This window comes from Panthera tigris, chromosome A2 (assembly GCF_018350195.1).
Source record: "Panthera tigris isolate Pti1 chromosome A2, P.tigris_Pti1_mat1.1, whole genome shotgun sequence".
Taxonomy (NCBI): Eukaryota; Metazoa; Chordata; class Mammalia; order Carnivora; family Felidae; genus Panthera; species Panthera tigris.
In genome coordinates, this window is record NC_056661.1 from 49,188,660 (window position 1) to 49,212,209 (window position 23,550).

Below are 23,550 nucleotides of genomic sequence, written 5' to 3' on the forward strand. Positions count from 1 at the left end.
AAATAGCGAGACTATTAATAGACTTTGCATTCCAAATATCCATTAGAACAGTGTTTTCTTATGTGTTGGCACATGTGAAAAATGATAATACTGGTATGGCATACTTAGTAAACTACACTGGATGGGGGGGCAGAATCTATGTAAGACTTCCTGGAGAAACATATCTTATTTATAAGGGTATTACCAAATAATTAAAAGTTCTAGAGAAGAGACTGAATTTTATATCTAACTTCAAAACTTAGTGTTTTCATTTTTTTTTCATAAAAGCTTGGACTTGCTTCCCTGAACAGATATTTCATATCCACTTATGCATAAAATGGGCACAAACAGTTCCTGGTTGAGACTATTTAATGAGGAAATCTTCAAATTCTGGATAGAGAACATAAATGAGAAACTCTGTGTAAGTAGATGATAAAAAGTTTGAAAGTGTTTTTTTTTACAATAATTGAAAAATATATAGTATTTGAATTTATAATTAAAGAGTCACTTATTGAAAAAAGTAATATTAAAATGTCTTCCGATAATGTAAAAGGATGTTGAGCCCAGTGCAAGTTTTTATGTTGTTAGATAGGATGCCACCCAAAGGGTACATCAGTCACAAATGGACAGAAGTATCTACTATTTATGTGAATGCAAATATATGGGGTCACCAGTAGGATGTAGACTTGTCTTGCCCTGCTATCCCCAAGTGCCTGGCTTTCTTGGCACAAACTGAATGAAGTCTTCTTAAAGCTCCAGGGGGGCTCTTGTCTGTCATGGCAGTGGCACACAATATATAGAACCTTATATCCAGGTGAGAGACTACCTCATTGTCCATGCTCCATGGGAGAAAGGCAAGGACTAGATTTCATTCATTGTGCCCTTCACCTACAGGAACAGTGAGACAAGTCACCAGTTCCTTCTCTGGTTAAGAAACTTTCAAAAGGGGCGCCTGGGTGGCTCAGTTGGTTAAGTGTCTGATTTTGGCCCAGGTCATAATCTCATGGTTCTTGAGTTTGAGCCCTGCGTTGAGCTCTGTGCTGACAGATCAGAGCCCGGAGCCTGCTTCAGATTCTGTGTCTCCCTCTTTCTTTGCCCCTTCCCCACTCGCACTCTTTCTCTCTCAAAAATAAACATTAAAAAAACCTTTTTTTAAAAACGCTTTCAAGGGAGCCCTATACACCCAGACAATGCTCCTGGTGGCTAGACATGATTGACAACATTGTCCCAAACTTTAAGTAGCTGCCCCAGGGTCTAAAGGGATCAGTCGCTTACAACAATCTGCATTACTAGAGCCCAAGAGGGCTACAAGTTGGCCAATTATCATACCCATACCATTTTTGGACATCAAAGGCACTTTTCTGAAAAGAATGGCTTGGGACAAATGCACTAAGGAAAAACATCTGCAAGCATGTCCTGGATGCAAATGATGATCTTGAGTGGCTATGTTTATTCGACAGTCACTTATTTCAACCAACATTCCATCCCAAATGAACAGCTGCCAGCATCCTACCTGACAGTTGTTATCTGAACAAATTCCAGTCTGAAGCCGACCTACACCAAAATGATCTGTGATTCTTGTGAAGAGTGCAGAACCATGGATCCACCCATATTCAAAGAACTCAGTCTACTGGAGTATCATAAAATAATAGCTAACAGAAATGAAACTGCAAATTTGAAAACACTCTGTGAAAAACAAGTACAGGGAGCTATGTAACTTATCCATGGACACCTTGAATATCTTTTTTTTTTAATGTTTTCATTTTTGAGACAGAGAGAGACAGAGCATGATCAGGGGAGGGGCAGAGTGAGAGGGAGACACAGAATCCAAAGCAGGCTCCAGGCTCTGAGCTGTCAGCACAGAGCCTGACGCAGGGCTTGAACTCACAGACTGTGAGATCATGACCTGAGCTGAAGTCGGACGCTTAACCCACTGAGCCACCCAGGCACCCCTTGAATATTTTTTCTTATGAGAGGTTTGCTTGAAGGACATGTGGACACTGACAAACAAAAAGTGACAGGCAAACCACCTAGGATAAGTCATGTGCAAAGACCTTGTTATAGAGGCATGAAAAATAGGAAAGCCTGAACCAAGGCCATTGTGGCTAGAGGGAAGAGAACCAGGGGAAGTGTGGTTCAAGAAAGCCTGTGTTGGGTGTCAAGTTACACAGGTATTTGTAGAAAAAATGAGAAATCTTGCCCTTGTTCTAAAAGTGGGAAACCACTGAAGAGTTTTAAGCAAAGTTTAGAAAATAAGGAACAACATGGTCCAATTTACATTTTTAAAAGAAAGCACTCCAGCCATTGTGTAGAAGAATAGCTATATGTAAACATCCATGATTCAGTTTGGAGGTATTTCATTAGTTCAGGTGATAATGTTAGCTTTGACTACATAGGAGGTAGTAGAGGTGGAAAGAAATTGAAAGAATAAACTATGTTAAAGGTAAAAGCAGCAAGATCTTCTGATGAATTGGCTCCCTACCCATAGGAAAATTCTAGTGACTTAGAAGGCAGTTCTTGCCTATCTACTCATTAATTTCTGTGGCACTTAGACGTGGAAAAACAAAGTAGGTGTGTTCAACTTTAAAGAGCTGTTTTACTCAAATTTAGTTGATTTTATTCCTTATCATTTCTCTGTACTATGAATTAAAGGGCCATTTTTCCAATGCACAAGGCCAATTAGTTTTATGATCTTTATGAAGATATCTCTGTGTGTCTATTTAGATTATATTCATGAAAGCCAAAAATAGTTGATCTTTCTATGACGAATTTAGGTCAGCTACAAAGTTTAGAGGGAGCATTCCTCAAAATTGCATCAGTTGTATGGGACAACCCACCAGCTGCAAGCTTGGAGGGTTCCCAAAACCACCCTTGGATTTGGTAAGTGCTAGAAAGATTCACTGAAAGCCATTTCACTTACAATACAGTTTATCAAAGGGAGAGTGTACAGGTTAAAGTCAGCCATGAGAAGAATTGCATAGGACAGAGTCCAGGAGGACCAGACATGGAGTTTTCATTGTCCTTTCCCCATGAAGTCAAGATGTATTCCTTTTCCAGCATTGATGTGTGAGAATACACAGAGTATAGTCAACCAAGGAGGCTCACCCAAGCCTCAGTGTTCAGAGATTTACTGGGGCTCCATTATATCTCAAGACTGATTGCTTGAGTGTGTATGTGATTGAACTCACTCTCCAGGTCAACCAGGCATGACCTGCCCCCAACCCCCGCCACTGCCTAAATCACACTGTTCCTATCTGCTAGCCCGAAGCATCAAGGCAAACAAAGAGTACACCCCAGGACCCAAGAGCAAAAGGCCACACTTCTTTTTAGACAAGATTAAATCCTTTACTTCATAATATGCCAATGACATAAAAAAATGATGATTTATGTCAATAGCAATAGAAATAGAGTTAAAGCCGGTATTGCATTGAAGTGGAATATGGGCTTATAGAAATACACGATTTTTCTTAGAAGCAGCAGATTAAATGAACCAAGGTTAGATTCTACCTTGCCCAGAACTAGTTTCCTAACTCTTAGAAAGCTTCCTCTAAGGATTTCTCTATCTCTTCTTCCTTGAGGTCCTCATTATCTTTCTCCCCTGTGGTCAACTTAGGGGAAAATGCATTTTCTGAGATTGCCTGAAAGGGAAGTTGGTCCCCATTTCACCATTTTAATCTGTCTCCAAATCCTGAGTTTCTTAGTTGAGTCATTTCTGGCTGAGTCAGTTAATGGGCCAGATTCTAAGGTCTCCCCCATCCACCCCCATCTGAGGAAAACCCACAAGGAAACGGAGAGGCAGGACAGCTTCCTGTTTGGCAGGATGACTGCTTATACTTTACCATTCACTAAAATCAAGCAATTTCCATGGAGGTGACACCTGACATAATATGTAAACAATAGTATGCAAATCAAGAGCACTGTGTTAAGTTAGCACCCTGTTAAGTGGGAGTTGCTGATGCGCCATTTTTTTTTTAATTGAAGTATCTATTTTAAAGGAAGATGAAAATATTACTGACAAGACACCAGCAGATGGTGGAGCCATTATGGTCACCAGAAATTTCCGAAATCACCCAGGCCAGATGCCTCCAAAGCATTCCCAGGAACTACTTTGACATTTGCGGTCTCTACCACAGAAATTCTGAGTTCCTTTAATCTTTTCTATCTCCCTTGGGCTCTCTCTACAAGCAGAGCCATTGTAAATGACTTCTGACAGTGGGCTCCTGTGCTGGGGTTCCTGGTTTGGCCTTCTTGCCACTTAACTTTATTCTATGTAGAATCTGGTCTTTGTGGCACTGTGATAGAACATGATCACTATAAAAGTTTTCATTTTCCTGATTTTCCATACTCTGTAGAGGAAGCTTGTTATTGACTTCCAAATTCAGAAAATGGAAGTTTGGGAGATATATAAAATTAGGCATCTCATGGAGCACTTGTCTTGGCTCATTTCACATAATTACAGGGTTTTACAGGGCATAACAAGTCTCTTCTGTCATTTTATTTCCCTCACAAAATCTCTCTTTATATTTTATTTTTTTTTTATTTTTTACCCTCGATCCTAACAACACATATCTAGTTTTTGTTTTGGTTTTTTTGGTTTCTTTTCTTTTTAATGTCAAGAACATGCTTTCATATATATTGTTACCTAGAATGAGGCCTAGTTTTTTGCTTTTGTTTGTGGTTTAAGTTAATTGATTTAAGGTTTATATGCAGAAAGAAGTGGACAAATAATAGTACAGATAGTAAGCAAATATGGCAAAAAATTTGAAGAGGTGGTAGAATGGCTGATTGTACAGAAAACACAGAGTGCTCTAGGGGCAGAGAGGAGGAAAGACCTAAATCTGCCTAGGGAAATCAGGGAAGGCTTCCTGGGGGAGGTGACAGTGACTTGCATCTCAAAGGCTGATGAGGCATTAACAAGATGGAAGCACACAGTCTGTTGGATAAGACAGAAGGAAGGAGCGAAGTACAGTACACATTTATGTTTATAGATACAGGAATTGGTACTCAACAATATGGACACCTACCCTGAACTTTCATTCATAACAGCAAAGATATTCACCTGGAAGAGTGACAGGCATGACTGGGATGGAAAATCTGTGGTCAGTAATGCAGGCTAGAAACCATTCATTTTTTGACAGCATGATGCCTGACATCCTGTTGTTGGACAGATGTTCCAGCTCACTCAGTAACCTGGTATGGATCCAAGAAAGTACCTGAGGCCAGGTGTGGGTTGGTTTGGGGTTAGGCATGGCTGAGGTTGGACTTATTTTCTCATAAATATATATGTGTATATGTATGTACATACACATACATACGTGTATATACATGCAAAAGCTATACATAAATATATAAAAATTACACCGAATTTGAAAATCCTGCGCATATACGTGTAGCCAGTTTACAAAGCATGTTCTAACAATGGCACAGGGACACCAGAGAGTGTCCCAGGGAGGAAAAGAGTGGCTGTGTGTGGGTTCAAGCAGAAAAACCTCTCCATCATCTGGCATAGATTTTGGCTTCCCAGGCAGTATTCATTTGCGTTAGGGTTCCGAAGGAGTTTGCAAACTTCTACTTTCAACAAGCAGCTCAGTGTTTCTCTAATTCCTTGCATGGGTCTGGAGAAACTTAGGTTGAAGGCATCTCCCCATGATCTCTGAACCACGATTCTCCATAACAGGGAGCAGGCATCCACAGAGGGCAGTAAATGTGTCCATGCAGATGGGCCATCGGACTGTCCTGGGTCTTACTTTCATTCCCCATATTCCAGCCTTAGGAGGCGCATTGGCTGTTCCTCTACCTCCATTTGGCCCAAGCTTCCTTTTTCCCATGACCTGTAGATGTTCTAAGAACTCAGGGCCTGGGATGGGACCCTTGGAATCAAATAGCTGACTTACTCCACTGTAATTATACTATTGTATTCATTCTAGCTTGGGTTTATATTGTTAAAAGAGGTTCAGTGTACCTTCTCATAAAATATATTAAATATCCACAATTAGCCTCATTATCTAAATGAAACAATACATGATGCCAAAAGTTCTAAAGCTATTTTCATTTGGGGAAAAAATAACTCTCAAACTTGAAACCCCACAGGACCCATTTTTGCTACAGCAAAGGTTTTGCAGAAAGTGCAACCCTGTCACTCACACAGAGTAATCGCTGGAGATTACCAGTCATTTTCATTATAGGTAATTTCAGGGTGCCTTGTTTTGCCTTGTCACTCACATTCCTGGGACCTTGCCAGAAGGTGCCACAAGGAGTAAATCAGAAAGCCAACTGGAGCCCCAGACCCACAAGATAAACCCAAGGATTAACTAAATATTCCAGGCCAGACAGCATCTACCTAAATAATGACAGGGTGGGGGAAAGGTGGGGCATTTGTCCTGCCCTAGATGAGTGAGGGACACATATGAGGAGATGCTAGGCTCCTAGCTTCATTTGTCTGGGGTTTCTGTCATACTTTGTAGGATCTGTTTGTCCAGACTGATCAGCACAGGGCACAAAGCCCCTGAAATATCTTGCCCTCTTCTCATCTCTCCTAACCCCCAATGTCATAATCTACCCTACATTCATGCCCAACAACATTTAACCCTCAAATATCCTGCTCTCTCTACCAAGAAACCCTCCCGCCTCCTTATCTTAATGTCAACCGTATCTTGGCTTCAGTCTACTTATCATCACCCTTTCTGAGAATTTCTCTAAGACTGGACAGAATGTCCCTCCTGCATACTATATAGTTCTGTACAGAACTCTCTCACACTTTTATTTGGTTGCCCAGTGTCATTCGCCCACACCACCCATCTTGGTGAAATGATTCCTAAAGTGTGAAGCACACTGGTATCCATAATAAATCCTTACCCCTGCAGAGCTTATGTTTCAATGGAAAAGAAAGGCAAAAAAAAAAAAAAAAAGGGCACCTGGGTGGCTCAGTCGGTTAAGCCTCCGACTTCAGCTCAGATCATGATCTCACAGTTCGTGGGTTTGAGCCCTGCATTGGGCTCTGTGCTGACAGCTCAGAGCCTGGAACCTGCTTCAGATTCCATCTCTTTTTGTCTCTGTCTGTCTTTGCCCGTCCCCTGCTCACTCTCGCTCTCTCTCTCTCTCTTTCTCAAAAATAAATGTTAAATTTTTTTAAGGGCTATGTTTACAGAAACTCATCATGGCAGTGTATAGAGATAGAGTGTACCCATAGGTTGATGGTTTAGATAAAATATCCCTGAGGAGGTGACATGTGAGATGGAACTGAATAATGAGAAGGCATAAGCCCTGCAAAGATCTCTGGGAAGGCATTCAAAACAGAAATGGTATAATGTGCATACAGCAAGTGCAAAGGCCCTGAGGTAGGTGCACATTTGGCAGGCACCCAGAATGGCAAGAATGGTAGTGTAATGCATGAGCAGGGGAGTGGAGGGGAGGAAGGTCAGAGCTGCAGGTAGCAACAGAGCACGTGGCAGTCTCTAAAGGTATCACCAACCATGTGATGTGACTTGAACTACCTCTGACTCTCCATTCAGAATAAGATTTCTCAATTACAAGATGCCTCAAAGACATATAAGGCATTCAGGAAACATTCTGCTTAGTTGCTAAAGGAACCACTGACACTGGGCAATGCCTCCCTCCCTGGGTTCTCTTGATTCCTCACCTGTACATCACATATCTGGGGCCACCATCACCCTCACGGAGGACTATGATCTCTGCTTTTCACAGATGAGTTCCATCCAAATGGCTGTGTCTATGAAAAGCAGAAACTGACAAGTCATTCTCAGATTTTTAACTATTTTATTAAAACAGTAAGAACAAAAACAATCTATGTACTTCCTGCTCTTTCTGCACCTACTTAAGTTATATAACTAAACAACTGAACAGGTGCATAAGAGTATTTCAAGCCTTTGGCAGTGAGTCACTTTCTTAAAATGAGCATTTCTGTATGCTGACATGTGACCGAGCCCCAGGAGACTGTAGGGCATCCATCGCTCCTCTGCCTCCAACGTAAGGGCTCTCCAGGAGAGCCCCAGCCTCCCCAGGTAGTACATGCCTTCCTGCCCATCATGCTAAGGACAGGAGATGGGAGCATCAGGCAGATGGGACTCTGGACTCCACCTTTCACACCTTTGGGTAAGTTAACCTCTCTAGGCCTCAATTTTCACAGCTATAAAATGAAAACAATGAGAGGTATTTTTCTCATAGACTCTGTGTGTGTGTGTGTGTGTGTGTGTGTGTGTGTGTGTGTGTGTGTATTTTCTGAAATAGTATTTATTCAGTGTTTAGACTTGATACCATTTATTTATTTATTAGGTACATTCTATTGGTGCCTCTAGTTGGTGACCCCCTTGGCTGAACTCCGCATAAAGGTCTATTTTGTTAGAATGACACAGTCTCCCTCTCCTCCTCTTTCCTCATTTCCTCCTCTTTCCCCTCCCTCCTCCCCTCCTTTCTTTGTCCCTCCCTTACCAAGACCCTATTTCCAATAAGGTCACATTAACAGGTACAAAGGGTTAAGACTTCAATAAATCTTTTGGTGGGGGATACAATTTAACCATAATATGTCCCCTTTGGAACCCCAAGTGGTTACAGGATTAAGAGTTCAAAGCTCTGGGGGCGCCTGGGTGGCTCAGTCGGTTAAGCAGCCAACTTCGGCTCAGGTCATGATCTCGCGGTCCGTGAGTTCGAGCCCCGCGTCAGGCTCTGTGCTGACAGCTCAGAGCCTGAGCCTGTTTCAGATTCTGTGTCTCCCTCTCTCTGACCCTCCCCCGTTCATGCTCTGTCTCTCTCTGTCTCAAAAATAAATAAATGTAACAAAAAAAAAAAAAGAGTTCAAAGCTCTGGAGCACTTAAAAGTGTGAATTCAAAATAGCAGCAGCAGCAGTAATAATAATAATATTAATAATAATAATAATTTTAAAAAGTGTGAGTTCCAATTCTACTTGTGATCACTACTATGACTTTGAATGAGTTTTCTGAATTGTTTTCTCAGATGTAAAATAGGGAAAATACTACCTGGCTCAGAGAACAGTGTAGGCATTAGTGCCAAGGAAAGTTCTTAGAATAAAGCATGTTATGGGATAATGATGATTAAAACTGTTAAATAAAGAAAGCCATCAACATGGAGTTTGTGCCAGGCCTCCGAGGGCAGCAATAGCTGTGGATGTTGCTTCCCTGGCAGTGGTTGGACTTTGCCTTATGCCAGCCTGACCCAATGCCGACTTCCTGGGAAGCAGACTGCATACGTGGTGAAGAAGCCAATCCAGACAAGTAGAAGGGCATTTCTAGAAACCATTCCCAATGCCTCTATGTTTTTTCTGGAATTAAGCAGAGGGAGCTTCTGTTGTTAGTCCTGTGATGCAGAATTGGAAGGCAGGACAACCAATCTCCGCTAAGCGTGCATGATTGTGTTTCTGAATCCCATGTCCATGAGCGCATGTTGCCAACCTTACTTCGTGAGTGAAGCCCGAATGCGAAACCAAACACACGACCGATCTGTGCCATCAAGAAAGCTTGGAATTATTCTGAATGCTTTAGTAAACAAACCAGACTTGGGGAGGAAATGTTGGCACAGGCCATCTTTAAATATATGTGGCAAAGAACAGAAAACTGTAGATAACTATTTCGGTAGTTATCTCCAACTGAGGAACGAAATCCAACCCGGGTCTATTTCAGTGATCTCAACTTTCATAACTTGAATGGTCTTGTAAAAAGTGCCAGAACTCCTTTTAATTGTGTGTGCCAACAAGGTCAGGAGTGATAAACAGAACATGACAGGGATGTAAATTTCTAGAAATGTCCCCAATGCCTTGCTCTATTCAGTGTTTGATGTGTGAGCCAACAACAGCAGCATCACCTGGGGCTTGTTAGAAATGCATCAATTTAGGCTCCATCCCAGATTAACTGACTCAGAATTTACATTATAACAAGATCTCCAGGTGATTCATAGGCACATTATAGTTTGAAAAGTGCTCTTTGGCACCAATCTGCTCTTCCAATCTGCCTCATGCTGACCCATGTTTGCATCTATCTACCCAGCAGCCTGGTTGTACGCTAAGGGCCATTGACACATAATTCCTTCTGTGAGAAATTCCTCCACTGAAGAACTGGTTGGATACTGAAAGGCTATACCTAAATCCATTTATTGCTAAATCCAGAGAGACCACAGCTGAATCACTCATTGGTGCCAGTGGTGTTGAAGAGTTTCGGAACCGAAGCATGGCTTTGTTCCCACCTATGAAGATTTGCAGGTGGAAAATGCTAAATCAGTCTTGTTCCCAGGCCAGTGGCAAATGAACAGTCACCCAGCTGGTGGCTTCTCTTTCTAGCCAAACAGCAGCGGAACCTAGGTTTCTCCTTGCCAAAAACAGCATTCAAGGCTCTCCCAGGACAACAAACATGCCTTTCCATTTCAGAGAAAAACAACCCATTTCTCTCACCCTTTGCTTCTCTGGATTTTAAAGGGATTCCCACTGAATACCCAACAGGGAATTTTGCAACCCTAGCTGCCAATATTTAAGTTTGAACTGGTTACTCAAGGCTCAAAGATCTTCACATCCACTCCACTGAGACTGGACACTTCTTCTATTGATCAAGCTGATACTCTCACTGTTGTCAAACTTTTAAATAAACACCACCGCAAACATAGATAAACTAAGAATTAAAAGCAGTGTGACTTCCAATATGCTCCACTCCACTAGGGATAGGGGGTGGGTAGGAAATTTGCTTTAATCACAACTAGTTTATGGTAAGTAAATGAATGTCAAATGTTCCCCCTCCCCAAATACAGTATTCTGAACTTCCTAAGTACTGTATCAGTAGAACATGTGCATTCAGTATTTAAATCCTGATAGCTCACTGAGGCATATCTTTATCATTGACCATAACTCATACCGTCCATCTATTACTGACTGTGCCTTTAAGCACTGGGTGTGCTTTTTATTTGTTTCGTTGTCCATCCTGCAGTTTTGATCCTGTATTTTTCTGAGTCATACATCGCTTTCGAAAAAAAAAAACCACTTAGCAAAACTAAACACTTTTATAAGAAGATTGTTTCTTGAGAAAAAGTTCCTTGGCGACTAAAAGGAACAGTGTATTACAATAAATTTCTATCCAAGAGAATTAGCAAAATATTGCATACCCTTCCTTTGAAATTTTTTTGTGAGTGTCTAAGCAATTCTGAATATAGATTAAGTGCTTCAGCTGTGTTACTTATGACCCATCTGCTCTGTGTGGTAGTAAATAGTTCCTTAGGTGTGAGAGTCACAAGGAGAGCCATTATATAATTTACTGAAGTAGTTAAGCAGCTGTATCTGCTGAGTGATTACAGCACATCAGATATGATCAATATCCATTTCCAAGGAGGCATCTTAAGGCTGTCAGAGCCTGATAAACCACATATCCCATGTCAGTACGACTTGCACTCAGAGATGGTGTTGTGTGCTATTCAACTTTAGGGACTGTCACAAGAAAATAGCATTTGCTCTGTAGGGATAATGAGCTAGTTGGCCATGATTAAATAGGAATAATGAAAGATCACTGCCGGACCATAAAATCTTCTAGAGCAGGGAAAGTATTTTCTTTATGTCAGAATTAAAATGAGGTGATGGCTAGTGAGAGAGATGATCATCTGGGTTCCCTACAAGGTCGCTAAGGGAAATATGTTTGTACAGTTTACCGTAACAGCAGGAAAACACTATTATTTACTCTTAGCTGGGTCTTTATCACCAACCCATATGTTAGAACTGACATGAAAGCACACGGAATATTTCTTTTGCCAAAGCTAGAGGTGAGGCAAACACCTCTATTTGAGGTAGAAATATGAGATATTAGATATGAGAAAAAATGAGGTATTTTTTCTAAGGCCTGTGGTAGAACTGCTCTTTTGTTCTCCCTGGCAGGAGCCCATGGTCCAGTTTTTCTGGACCACATGAAGGAAGAGTAAAAGAAGCCAAAGACAGGACGAGGGCTCTGGGCTCCTGTCTCTGGACTCTTAGGAAGAAGAAAATAGGACCTGCCAGAGCATGATGATCTTTCTAATAACTTCTGGAAGCTCTACCTCTTGGGTTTGGGACTCTGGGCAATGTCCAGAACTAGTAAAAATCTTCACTGGGAGGTGGGGGACATTGAGGTGGGGTGGAGAGGACCCTAGGGATACATTCACAAAGTATCAAACCCAACAGCATATCAATCCCAACATTCAAATGTTTCCTGTTGAAATCTTTACTGACATAATCCTCAGAAGCATAGAGTGAGTAGGTTCTATTGTTATTCTAATTGAAGAGTTAAGTAAACTGAAAGCACAGAGAGGTTAATTAACCTGCCCAAAGTAACACAGCATGTGGCAGAACAAGGATTCAGACTCCCACAGTCTGGCTCCAGAGTCTCACTTGTACTCCACTCCTGCTATCTACACACAGAGAAGATAGAACTTAAAGGTCACAAATTTAGACTTCTTTGAAAAAAATCATTTTTTTTCTCTTTTTCCTTTTCCATCTCACACTGCCTTGTGAGAGTATGTCTCCTGTCCTCCTTTGTTCATTTCCATCTCCTCCTACAAAGAGATTACAGGAACTCAGTAGCCCTCCCCTAGATCAGGTTCCTCTCCATAGTGGGCTTCCTCCCCTCTGATCCCTGATAGTATTCTCCCTTGGACCACCAGGCTCTCCCCTTGCCTGGAACCCATCACATGCCCCGCGCGCAGAAGCATCTGAGAAAACCCACGTCTAGTTCAAAGGTATGGAACTGGCCAATATAGAGGTTTCTAACATGCTGTGAAGGATGTTTTCTTATTTCAGAGACACACGGGATGGACTTAATTCATGTACCTTTGGATCCCCCTCATGGCACACAAGCTGTCTCCTTAGGATACATTCTAAAATGACCGTTTCTTTGCCAGCATTTCCCCACACTCGTTGTTTACCTAACCCACAGGCTGGGATACATTTATTGCCCTCATTTTCATTTCTTTGGCCTACAGAGAAAATAATAGTCTTCAGAATATAGATTAGGGTGTATAAACTGACCATTATCCAATTCCATTTCCAGCAAAAGTGATACCAAAGCTTAGTACTTTACATATCAACATCTCAAAGCCTAGGGCATATATTAAGAAGTGGAAAACATCTGTAGGCTTTTATGAAAAAGGAAATATATGGCATGGACAGAGCAGTGATTGCCTGAGTTTGCTCACAGAGTACCAGAGAGAACATAGAAATGGAATGAAATTAATGGCCCTGCTCCAACTTGAATACATAATATAGTTCATTTGGACATCATAATCCTGTGGATTGAATGATGCTGCTGATTGACTTTATTTTTATGGTTGGCTGTCTTAGAGAAATTGATATTTGGGCTATATTTACAGGATACCAAAACAGCTGGTTAAAAAGTAAGTGGTTTCACTCAAACTGATTCCAGTAACACTGATTAAGTAGTGAGCAAGGGAAATCCGGTGTTCGAGGTTTATTGAATTTTCTGGTTGACTTGGGGCTACCTGATAAACCTCTCTTTGTTTCATTCCTTACAGTAGAAATTCTTATTTTCAAAAAATATATCACTCCACTCTGTTTACTTGGTGAAGCATGCTGAGCATTATTTCATCTTTTTTTGCTCAGATGGGAGCTCTGAAATGGCCTTGGGTTCGTTTTTCTGACCGTTGGCACTAACTGTAGAAACACTTGCAAGTGTAGAAGGCTAGAATGCTGGACATATTCCCGGGATTGTCTTAATTTCCTAAAAATGGATCATTCTCTTCCATTCCTCTTCAAAATGGTGATTGGGTGACCTGGTTTCTTCTCCCTCATATAAAAACGGATGAATTATAGATGGATCAATTTGAGTTTTTATTTTGAAACCATCCAGAAAAATGGATAGAAAATGATCTAAAATTTCATCTTAAAAAATCAAAATCAAACTAATTTCTTTGCCAGTAGACAGAGGTAAAACACAGCCTTCTTACTGACTGCAGTTTGGAAAGGTGAAATCATGTTGCCTGGAAAATTATACAAGCAGTTACAGAAAGTCTGGAAACTACTGGTGTATTTTTTTTTCTCCCTCAGAGACCAAAAAGAGTCGGCATTCAGCCATAGGATTTTCTTATCATGTATGTTTCAGTCTGTCACCTATTTTGGTCTTTAGAGAAGCAATGGATATATTGTCCAAAAGCAGAAATTATAGCAAGTTAAATGGAAATTTGGATTCAAGTGCAAGGGCCCAAAATAAATCAAATTTCTGTCCCAGTAAAAACTGATACATCTTTGTTTCTGGACACCTGTTGGCAGCCTGTAGCTTGCCAGGTACAACGGCCCATCAGCAACGGAGGGGCAGGGCGCGCTTCAGTGCTTGACAAAAATGAGATTCAGTTTCCAGGTATGAGCTTTTTCAGAGGCAGGGAGGAAAAAGAAGAGTATTCATGACAGCAAATGTGACCCCAGATGCTCGCTATGGATGGAACTCTGCTCTCCACTTTTCAAAATCCACTGCCACATTTGATCAGTCCTCAGTGGAGCGTCTGAGTATGCTAGAGCATGCCAGCAGAATGGAACTACATGTTGTCACACCCTGCTCATTCATTTTTTCCACTCTCCCGACTTGCACTATTTCCATTTTCTAAATGAAGTAGATGAGCAACGGCAAAGTTTCCTACATAAAGAAAAGGTTCATGGTGGGTCAGATATGAGCTCTCAGGTCGGATGACCTGGGTCTGTTAGCTCAGAGGTCTTCAGAGTTATACTTAACCTGTGTCTCTCTTTTCCCATCTGCAAAATGGGGAGAATGAAAGCACCTCAGATCAATGGTCAAATGATCTGTCTACAAGCCTGGGTGCCATTTCTGGTATGGGAAGCCCTCTATAAATGTCAACCATTATGATTATTAAGTAAATTCTCTTTCATCAGCCATTTCAAATTATTCCCTCACTCTGCAGTATCTAACAGCTCCTGAGACCTGCTCATCCTCTACTTCCTTCCTTTGCACATTTTTCTTACAATGGACAAAAGAACCTTCATAACTCACTGATCATCATAAGGGGGTGGAAGGTAACAGATGAGAAGTCCTTGGAACAAGGCGACCCTTAAAAGCCTAGAGAAGAATTATCCCAAACCTCATACATGAGAAGATGGCATTAATGAAAGGTGGCCAACAAAGAGAGAAAATAATTAACTTGGACACCAGGGAGTTGGAAGTTGAGGCAGCACACCAATATCATACTAGGAAGTAGGACTCGGAATGGAAATGAAAAAAGCCACATGTCCAGCCACACAGGAGACCTAAGGTGGATACCTGAGCAAGGACCATTGGCCAAGCCAACAATCCAGACTTCCTACCTGGGAGGGTGGGATCAACATCTGTTCCAGAAAACAACTCCCTGGACAGAAGGTCATATAAAACTGAAAGATGCCAAGTGACTGACTTCAGAGCAGCAGAGACTTTGGTGACGATTTTGCTAACGTTGGCAACCTTGCTGTGTACATTAGGTTAGGTTTTCTGCCGGGTTGGACTTTCTTTGAGGGCCAGGGGCACACCTTCCATGTTTGTACACCCATCACAACCCTAGAACTTGGAATGGACGATGGTTCCTGTTAGGGGCCAGGTAAGAATTTACTGACTGTTTTACCTCCTTCCACAATGAGACAGGTAGTTGTGGTAGATGGAATGGTGTGAGCACTATGGCCGTTTGAGGTGACACATCTCTGGAGACTGTAGCTATCTGAGGATATAATAAGTGTTTATAAGTACTCATCAGAAAAAAAGAGTGCTGTTCTCTGTAGCAACATAATAACCAAGATTTTCAAGACAGCCCTGATATTAAGAATTTCCTTACTTAAATCAAATTTAAAATATTTAAAAATTTCTTTAGCCAAAAATTAAAGTATTTCTTTAGCCAAACTCTGCTATCTAGAAACCACTCGTATTTTCTGCTGTGATATAAAAATCTACCTTCTAACTACACACCTATGTTTTCTTTGCAAAAACATAATTTCCTTATACACTATACATAGACTGAAAAAGCTCCTCCCTGAGGGCCTAAAGGATTGCACTGAAGACTGTTCAGAGTTGAATACTCTGCAATACACAATCGCAAAACTGGCAGTTCCAAGTCTCCTATCAGTTTTGTGTTTAAATCACATCCTATGAGAGGAGTTCATCCGATCAAACAGGGGTCACGAGATATGACCATTCTTCTGAAATCCACAGTCTTGTATAGATGACTAGTTTTCAGTTATGGTAATTAACATGGTTGAGCAGTGAAAGAGATGGAGGTGATGGTGGTGGTGGGAGGGGAGGTGTCTTGCATTGAGTGCACATCACATACATCATCACATGTGATCCTCCGAACATCCCTAGTAACACCATCCTGATATTGCAAACAATTTAAAGGCAAGTAAACTGAGGCTTAGCAATATCTCACCCAAGATCCCAGCTTACAGAGCAAAGCTGGGATTTAAATCCCTGAAGTCTGACACAAGAAGCCTCTCCTTAACCATAAATTCACATCTTTTCTCACATCACTGATTCAGGAGACAGCACCTCTCTCTTCTTTTGGGGAAGGCAAAGGCTGGACATTTGTTAATTTTTTTTTTTTTTTTTTTTTTTTTTGCTTTCAGCCACAGCCTTTTCTCCAAATTTAAATAATGCACTGAGATCGCATATTGCATTGTCCATTTCAGATCTACTCTCCAAGTCTCAACACACACTGCATTTCTTTCTCAAAGTATCTGCCCTGCTCTCGTTCCTCTGGGGAGAAGGAAGGTGATTCTGAACAATGGAGTATCACCAGCCAGGCTTTGTTGTGAGGGCATATCAATGTCTATAGGAGTGCTTCTCAGCCTCCTGGAACCTAAGCATCCATGCTGCCAATTCAGTCACTGAGACTTCCTAAGCACTTCACAGGACATCTTGCCTCTTACAACAAGCTGGACATCCATGGGGACTAGGGGATGGGATTCTGGGGAAGCAATCAAGGGGGCGAGGTGCTCAAGATAAAACGAAGTGACACCAGAGATGTTGTCCTGACTTATTGGAGCTTACTATCTAGCCCTGTCTGGTACATAGTAGATACTTGAAAATTGTTTGTGGAATAAGAATTATCTGCGGCCACTGACATTAGCCCCACCTCTCTTACTCCTTTCTTGCTTTATCAAAACCCGTAATTTGAAAAAGGTAGAGGTATCCGATACGACACTGGATGTGGTTGGTAATCTCTCTAAGCCTCAGATGTCCTTTAGTAAAGTAGGGATGATACTGGTATCTGCCTCACAAGGCTGGAAGTATTGGAAGGGTTTGTAAAATGCCACCTGCTCAGCAGAGTTCCTAGAATATTTTAAGTGTCCAACAAACACTACTACATTCAGAGCACAAGGGTCTGCACTCTTTGATGCCTCATCCAGGATCCCTGTTTCTTAACCTCAGGGAAAGCAGGACTATCAAGAGAATTTTTTTCTAATGTCCCATTATGTTGGCAATATTTGCTGAGATTAAGGACTCACCCTACACAATTTGCAATCAAGTTGTATAAGTCAGACTACCCTCTGAAAGCAAACAGGTAGCTTTGGGTATGGGGTACATAAATACTCCTCGGAAAACATGGAACTTTGAGTGGTCACTGCTAAGTCTGTTTGCTCACCCACCTAGGTTATATGGACCCAGTGTAGATATATATACTCAGACATCAGAGACACACAGATCACTTCAGTCTCAGTCTGTTTGATAGAATCAGCTTCATAGTTGCCCCAGTCTTCAATTTGCTTTGTCAGTGCAGACACAGCTCAATTCCAGCAAAGTTGAGGAGCAGATAAATAGAGGATAACTCACTCCAGCTCATCTGACTGACATCCGTATGGTGCTCATCAGTACATACCCAATTACTAAATCAAAATAGATAAAAGCAATACATAAGTAAACGCACATTTACAATGTCTAATAATTGATTTTACAAGTAACATAACAGTACTACAGTAAAGGTTCCTAGAATCAATGAGGGCCAGTTCCAGTATTGCACAAAGATGACATAAATTGTATGAATCAGTATCAACAGCCATTGATTATGTGTACAAGTCTGTCCATATAATAAGAAACTGTCATTTTTGCCATAATAGAACCTGCCAAACTCCTGCCTCTCCCTTTGACTCCAGTTGACTAACACAGTCTCTCAAAGTACAAGAGTTCAGTATCACATTTTTTGCAGAGATAAAGCCATGGCTAATGATGGCAGTGTAGCTACTTAGAAATGGAAATATGTTGGCAGTGACTTGACAGATTCCTTTTTCAATGAATGGATGAAATGCACCAGGTGCTCTGACAATTCCTTAAACCTCCTCAAGGAAAGTTGTTGCCACCCTAAGAGTATCCATAAACCAAACAACTAATTTAGTTTCATTTTATAGACAGCCTAACCTTCTGTTGCACAAGGATCCCTTTCTTTCAAGGGAAAGGCAATGCACAGTAAGTCAGTGTTGTGTGTGTGTGTGTGACAGATTCTGCAAGTGCATAGAGAAAAGACTGAATATATTGAGTAAAGCCATACTAAATCCCATTCTAAGTGTCTTACATGCATTAACACTCTTAATCCTCATAACACAATTGACACTATTGTTATGCCCACTTTTTAGATGAGGAAACAGAGGCACAGAGGGATAAAGTAACTTGCCCAAGGTCATAACAGCTGAGTGAGTGGTGTCTGTCCTTGTGTGTCTATCTATCCATCTTTTCCACTGCCCTGCCTTTTACTCTGATGACTATTTTGAAAATCACTCTTGCATTAGGATCATCAGGCTTCTACACTGGGCCACAGAAGTGATTGCAATTTGCTTTCATCTCTTCTTGGAGCTACAAAACTGCCTTGTGGGTACTGCTTCCTGGTGACAAATGTTATGAGACAAAGGTAGGGCTAGGTCCAAGCAAAGTTGTGAAGCATAAATTTTGCTTTAGAGATGAGGGGTCTTAAGCATTTTATCATAAAACTTCTCAAACATCCAGAAAAGTAGAAATAGTGGCATAATTCACCACCAAGGCTGAACAACTAACATTTGTCCCTATTTGCTTCATCTGTATCTATATATTTTTGCCTTGAACCATTTTATGTTTACTTATTTTGTTAGTTAGTTTGAGAGACAGAGAGACAGACAGACAGAGGGCGAGCAGGGAAGGGGCAGAGAGAGAGGAAGATACAGAATCTGAAGCAGGCTCCAGACTCTGAGCTGTCGGCACAGAGCCTGATGTGGGGCTTGAATTCATGAACCATGAGATCATGACCTAAGAAGAAGTCAGCTGCTTAACCCACTGAGCCACCCAGGCGCCCCACTTTGAACCATTTTGAAGTTAACTAAAGACATCACAATTCTTTACTCCAATATATTTTAGCTCATCACAGAATTCAGGAATTCTCCAATATTACCATCATAACATTATCCTGTCTAACCAAGTTCATAGTAATTTTCTATTATCATTTCACACCAAGTCTGTTGTCTCTCATCTTCAGAGTCTCCTTATATTTTCGTATAGAAGGCCCTCTTCTGCTTCCTCTGTCTAGTCTCTCCAAACGCAATGCCTTTAATCCAGCTAAGTGCTCATTCCCACAAGACCATGCTGAATTCCAGGGCTGAGAATTCCAGTCTCCTGTTAGATCCCTCAAGTTACATCACAAGCGTTCTGACCTTGAATACAAAGAGGAACAGGCCATGTAGACGGGTCTATTAGGCATTAGAATGGCAAAGAGAGTATGTTTAGGCAGAGACTGTAAACCATCAATTTAAATTAGGAATTTGATAGATATCCCTCAGGATTGTTAAATCATCTTAAACTCCATGAGCCTAATCTATGCATTGAAGGACCATTATGCATCCACCCTCCTCAAAGCAACAGATGGGCGACATGTGAGACAAAAGTAGAGAATAAAAACACTTCTAGAGAAAACACTAAGGTGGAAAATATGGAACCATTAGGTGCCTGATATGGTTGAGCACAGGCTGTGTTGTTTGGATTGGTTATGGGAGCCCAGAGTTGTAGAATCTAGTTTGCTAATCGCAGCCTTCAGCCATAACCAATTTCCAGTGTAGCCCCTCTGATAGAAGCCACTATCTGTACTCAAGCATGGTGTGGGTAGGGGGTCTGTTCCATCCATGCTTTATCTGAATACAAAATCTCTGGTCTTTTCCCTCAACTGATAGTGTGAGGACTCTGCCCTACATAATCCTAATACCATCTCATGCCCAATAACTTTAATATTGATACAATGTTACTACTTAGTATTAAGTCAAAATTCACATGTTCCCACTTTCCCCAGTACAGCCAATATTTTGGGGTTTTGTTTGCTCTTAATCCATGGTCAGTCAAGGATCAGGAAGTGCATTTAGTGGTTCCGTCTCCCTAGACTCCTAATCTCAAACAGTCCCACATCTTATTTGTGTCCATTACGATATTGGCATATTTGAAAAGTCCACCAACTTTCTTTTAGCTTTTAATAATTTGGTCAATTGCTTTCAGTCTTTCCAGTACACAGGTTTAATTATAGAGTACTTACAATTTTGTAACCTGTTCTTTGTACTAAACATTATTAATGCTATGGCATAAACATTTCCCAAGTTCCTCCATCATCTTAATAGCCCTTACCTTTGATAGATTTAAATGTCCCATTAAAGAATGCTTTAGAATTAATTTAACCCCTGTCTAGTGCGAGTGATTTAGATTCTTCAAAATTACAAATATTGTACCTCTTCATGAGTATCTTTATGCTTATACCTTATTCATTTTTATTTTCTTTTAACACTCTTTTTTTTAAGTTTGTTTATTTATTTACTTTGAAAGAGAGACAGACAGACAAACAGAAACAGAGAAAGCATGAGCAGGTAGGAGCAGAGAGAGAGGGAAAGGGTGAGAATTCCAAGCAGGCTTCTCAGCTATCAGCATGGAGCCTGACGCAGGGTTTGATCTCATGAACCATGAGATCATGACCTGAGCTGAAACCAAAAGTTGGTCGCTTAAATGACTGAGCCACCCAGGAGCTCCAATGCACACATTTTTCTTGCCTAACTGCTCTGGCCAGAATTTCCAAAATGGTGTTTAGTAGAAGCAGTAAAAGAGGGCGTCCCTTTCTTCCTGATCTTAGAGGAAAATTTTTCCGTGTTTCATCACAGAATAGGATATTAGCTGTCGGTTTTTTCATGTATGACCTTTATTATGTTAAAATAGTTACTTTTTTTTGGATAATGTTTATTTATTCATTTTGAGAGAGAGAGAGAGAGAGAGAGAGCGGGCATGAGCAGGGGAGGAGCAGAGAGGGAGAGAGAGACAATCCCAAGCAGGCTCTGCACTGTCAGCACAGAGCCCAACGTGGGACTCAATCCCATGAACCATGAGATTGTGACCTGAGCCAAAATCAAGCATCAGATGCTCAACCAACTGAGCCACCCAGGTGTCCCTCTTTTGAACATTCTTAATACATATTTTTTGTCCAAATACATATTACTTTTCTACTACTAACTCATAGGATTTACTGTTTTACTTTTAAGTTTGTTATTTATCTTACACAAAAAAAATAAAAATAAAGCACCTTGAAATTCACTGTTTTTTAATGTTAATGTCTTTGCTCATAAAAACTTTGTTAAATAAATCAACAAATTAAGTTACAAAATTAATAATAAAAAACGAATTTTCATCATCAAAGTTCTGATGTTAAAATTGACAACAGGTTTAGTTCTTAGTATGAGCTGGTCAGTTTCATACACTGTAGAAGCCAATGTATGAAAGTTGACTGTTATATACTCAAGCTTTGCACTCAGTGCTCAGTTTAGCTACAAGGGAGTCTGGTCTATTAGACTGAGACCTTCCTTCAGGATGGGGAAATGACTTACTACATCTGTATCCCCAGCAACCAGTATTTAACACTTAGGAAACATTTGTTTTTTATTTACTTTAAACTGAAGTTATGGCTGACTTCTGGGATCTGTAGCAGATTCCAATCCTTCTATCTTGCAAAGCCAGTATCCCAAAATATGCAGCCCATAGGATACTAAATCTTTACTCCTAGACAGAGCTTTCATTCTCAGGCTCTGTCTTTGGCCTACCAGCATAAGATGAATTGGATTCTAAGAAGGAAAGTTAAGGTTTCCTTCATCTCTTTTCTTTGCCTTGACCAGTAGTCCTGTTTAGTTTCCTCTCCTTGAGCCCTCTGAGTTCTCTGAGATCTATAGTCACATTAAAAGTAAACCTAACTGAACTTAACACCACTTTATTGTCACGTCACATATACCCCCTCATAAATTAAAAATCAGTCAAACAAACACACAGGGTAGCTCTGGCCTCAAGGATGCTACCCATGACGATAGCCCCGAAGGCACTTTCCCATGTTTTCCTGCCCAAGAGAACAAGGTGTTAGTTAGGGTGTTGCTGGCACAATGAGATGCTTTCTCATTTAGAATCCCACTGTAGTATTGTCTTGGAATTTCACTTACCACACACAGTTCTAATCACACCATCAACTGCTAGCTGATGTCTTAGCTTGTAACTACCACCCACCTCTTTCCCATTCTCAATCCATCCTTCAGGTTACTTTTGTAACATTCTCTCCTTTATTCAAATATTGGTGAACTTCTCACAGTTCAGCTTCATATCCATATATTACCCTATATGTAACGTAAAACATCATTGCCAATCTGAGATTAATCTCCCCAATCATCTTTCCAGCATTCTTTCTTCTTTGCACGAACCTTGTCCTCTTTCAACTCTCCACACTTTTTGCCTTTCTCTCCAAACCCTCAGCCTTTTCACAGAACAGGCCTTTGCCAATGTCATGTCCTCCACATGGAATGTTCTTAAATACATGTGCCCATGACTTCTGTGTCCCCTGCCCAAGACATGTCCACAATTTACTGTTCAAGACACACTTCCATATTCCCTCCACCTTGATACCTTCCTTGAGTTTCTCAAGCAGTATTTTTCACCCCTTCCTCCTTGCACAAGTTTATGATGGCACCTTCTGCCATGTTGGAATTCTTCATGTGTACCCCCATTTCTGCTCACTCTCTTTAATTCCAGCCTTCCTGGCCTTTCTAATGCCAATCTCAGGGCTTTGCACCTGCTGTTCACTCTATGATTCAAGAATTTTCATAGTTTCTCTCTCATCTCCTTCAAATCTCTGCTCAAATGTCAGCCTTGCTGAACCTTAACTGTAACCCTTCTTAGGACAGCAACCTCAGCCTAATCTAGGTCTAGCCCCTTAGTCAACTTCTTTCATGGTGTTTAGGATTGCCTGACATCAGCATAGAGTTCATCCTTATTATTCACAGGTTCTATATTTACAGACTCCCCCACTTTCTGAAAGTGGTTTGTAACTCCAAAACCATTACTTGCTGCACTGTTACAGTCATTTGCAGATACATGCAGAATAGGGAAATTATTGAGTCACTGCACACATTCTCAGCTGAGGCTGAACAAGGTGATCTTCTGCCTTGTTTCAGTTCTAAGGGTGCCTTCTGTAGTCTGCTTAATACCCAAGTTTTGTATTTTTGTGTTTCTGTGATTCACCATTTAAAATATCCCCCAAACATAGTGCTGAAGTGTTGTGTAGTGTTCTTGAGTTCAGGATGCATGTAT

General features: G+C 40.9%; 1 protein-coding gene across 4 annotated transcripts in view; it reads left to right on the plus strand.

Annotated features, from left to right (window-relative positions):
• Positions 1–23,550, plus strand: part of GRM7 (glutamate metabotropic receptor 7) — an 860,397-nt gene that overhangs the window by 827,150 nt on the left and 9,697 nt on the right. The window lies entirely within an intron of this gene.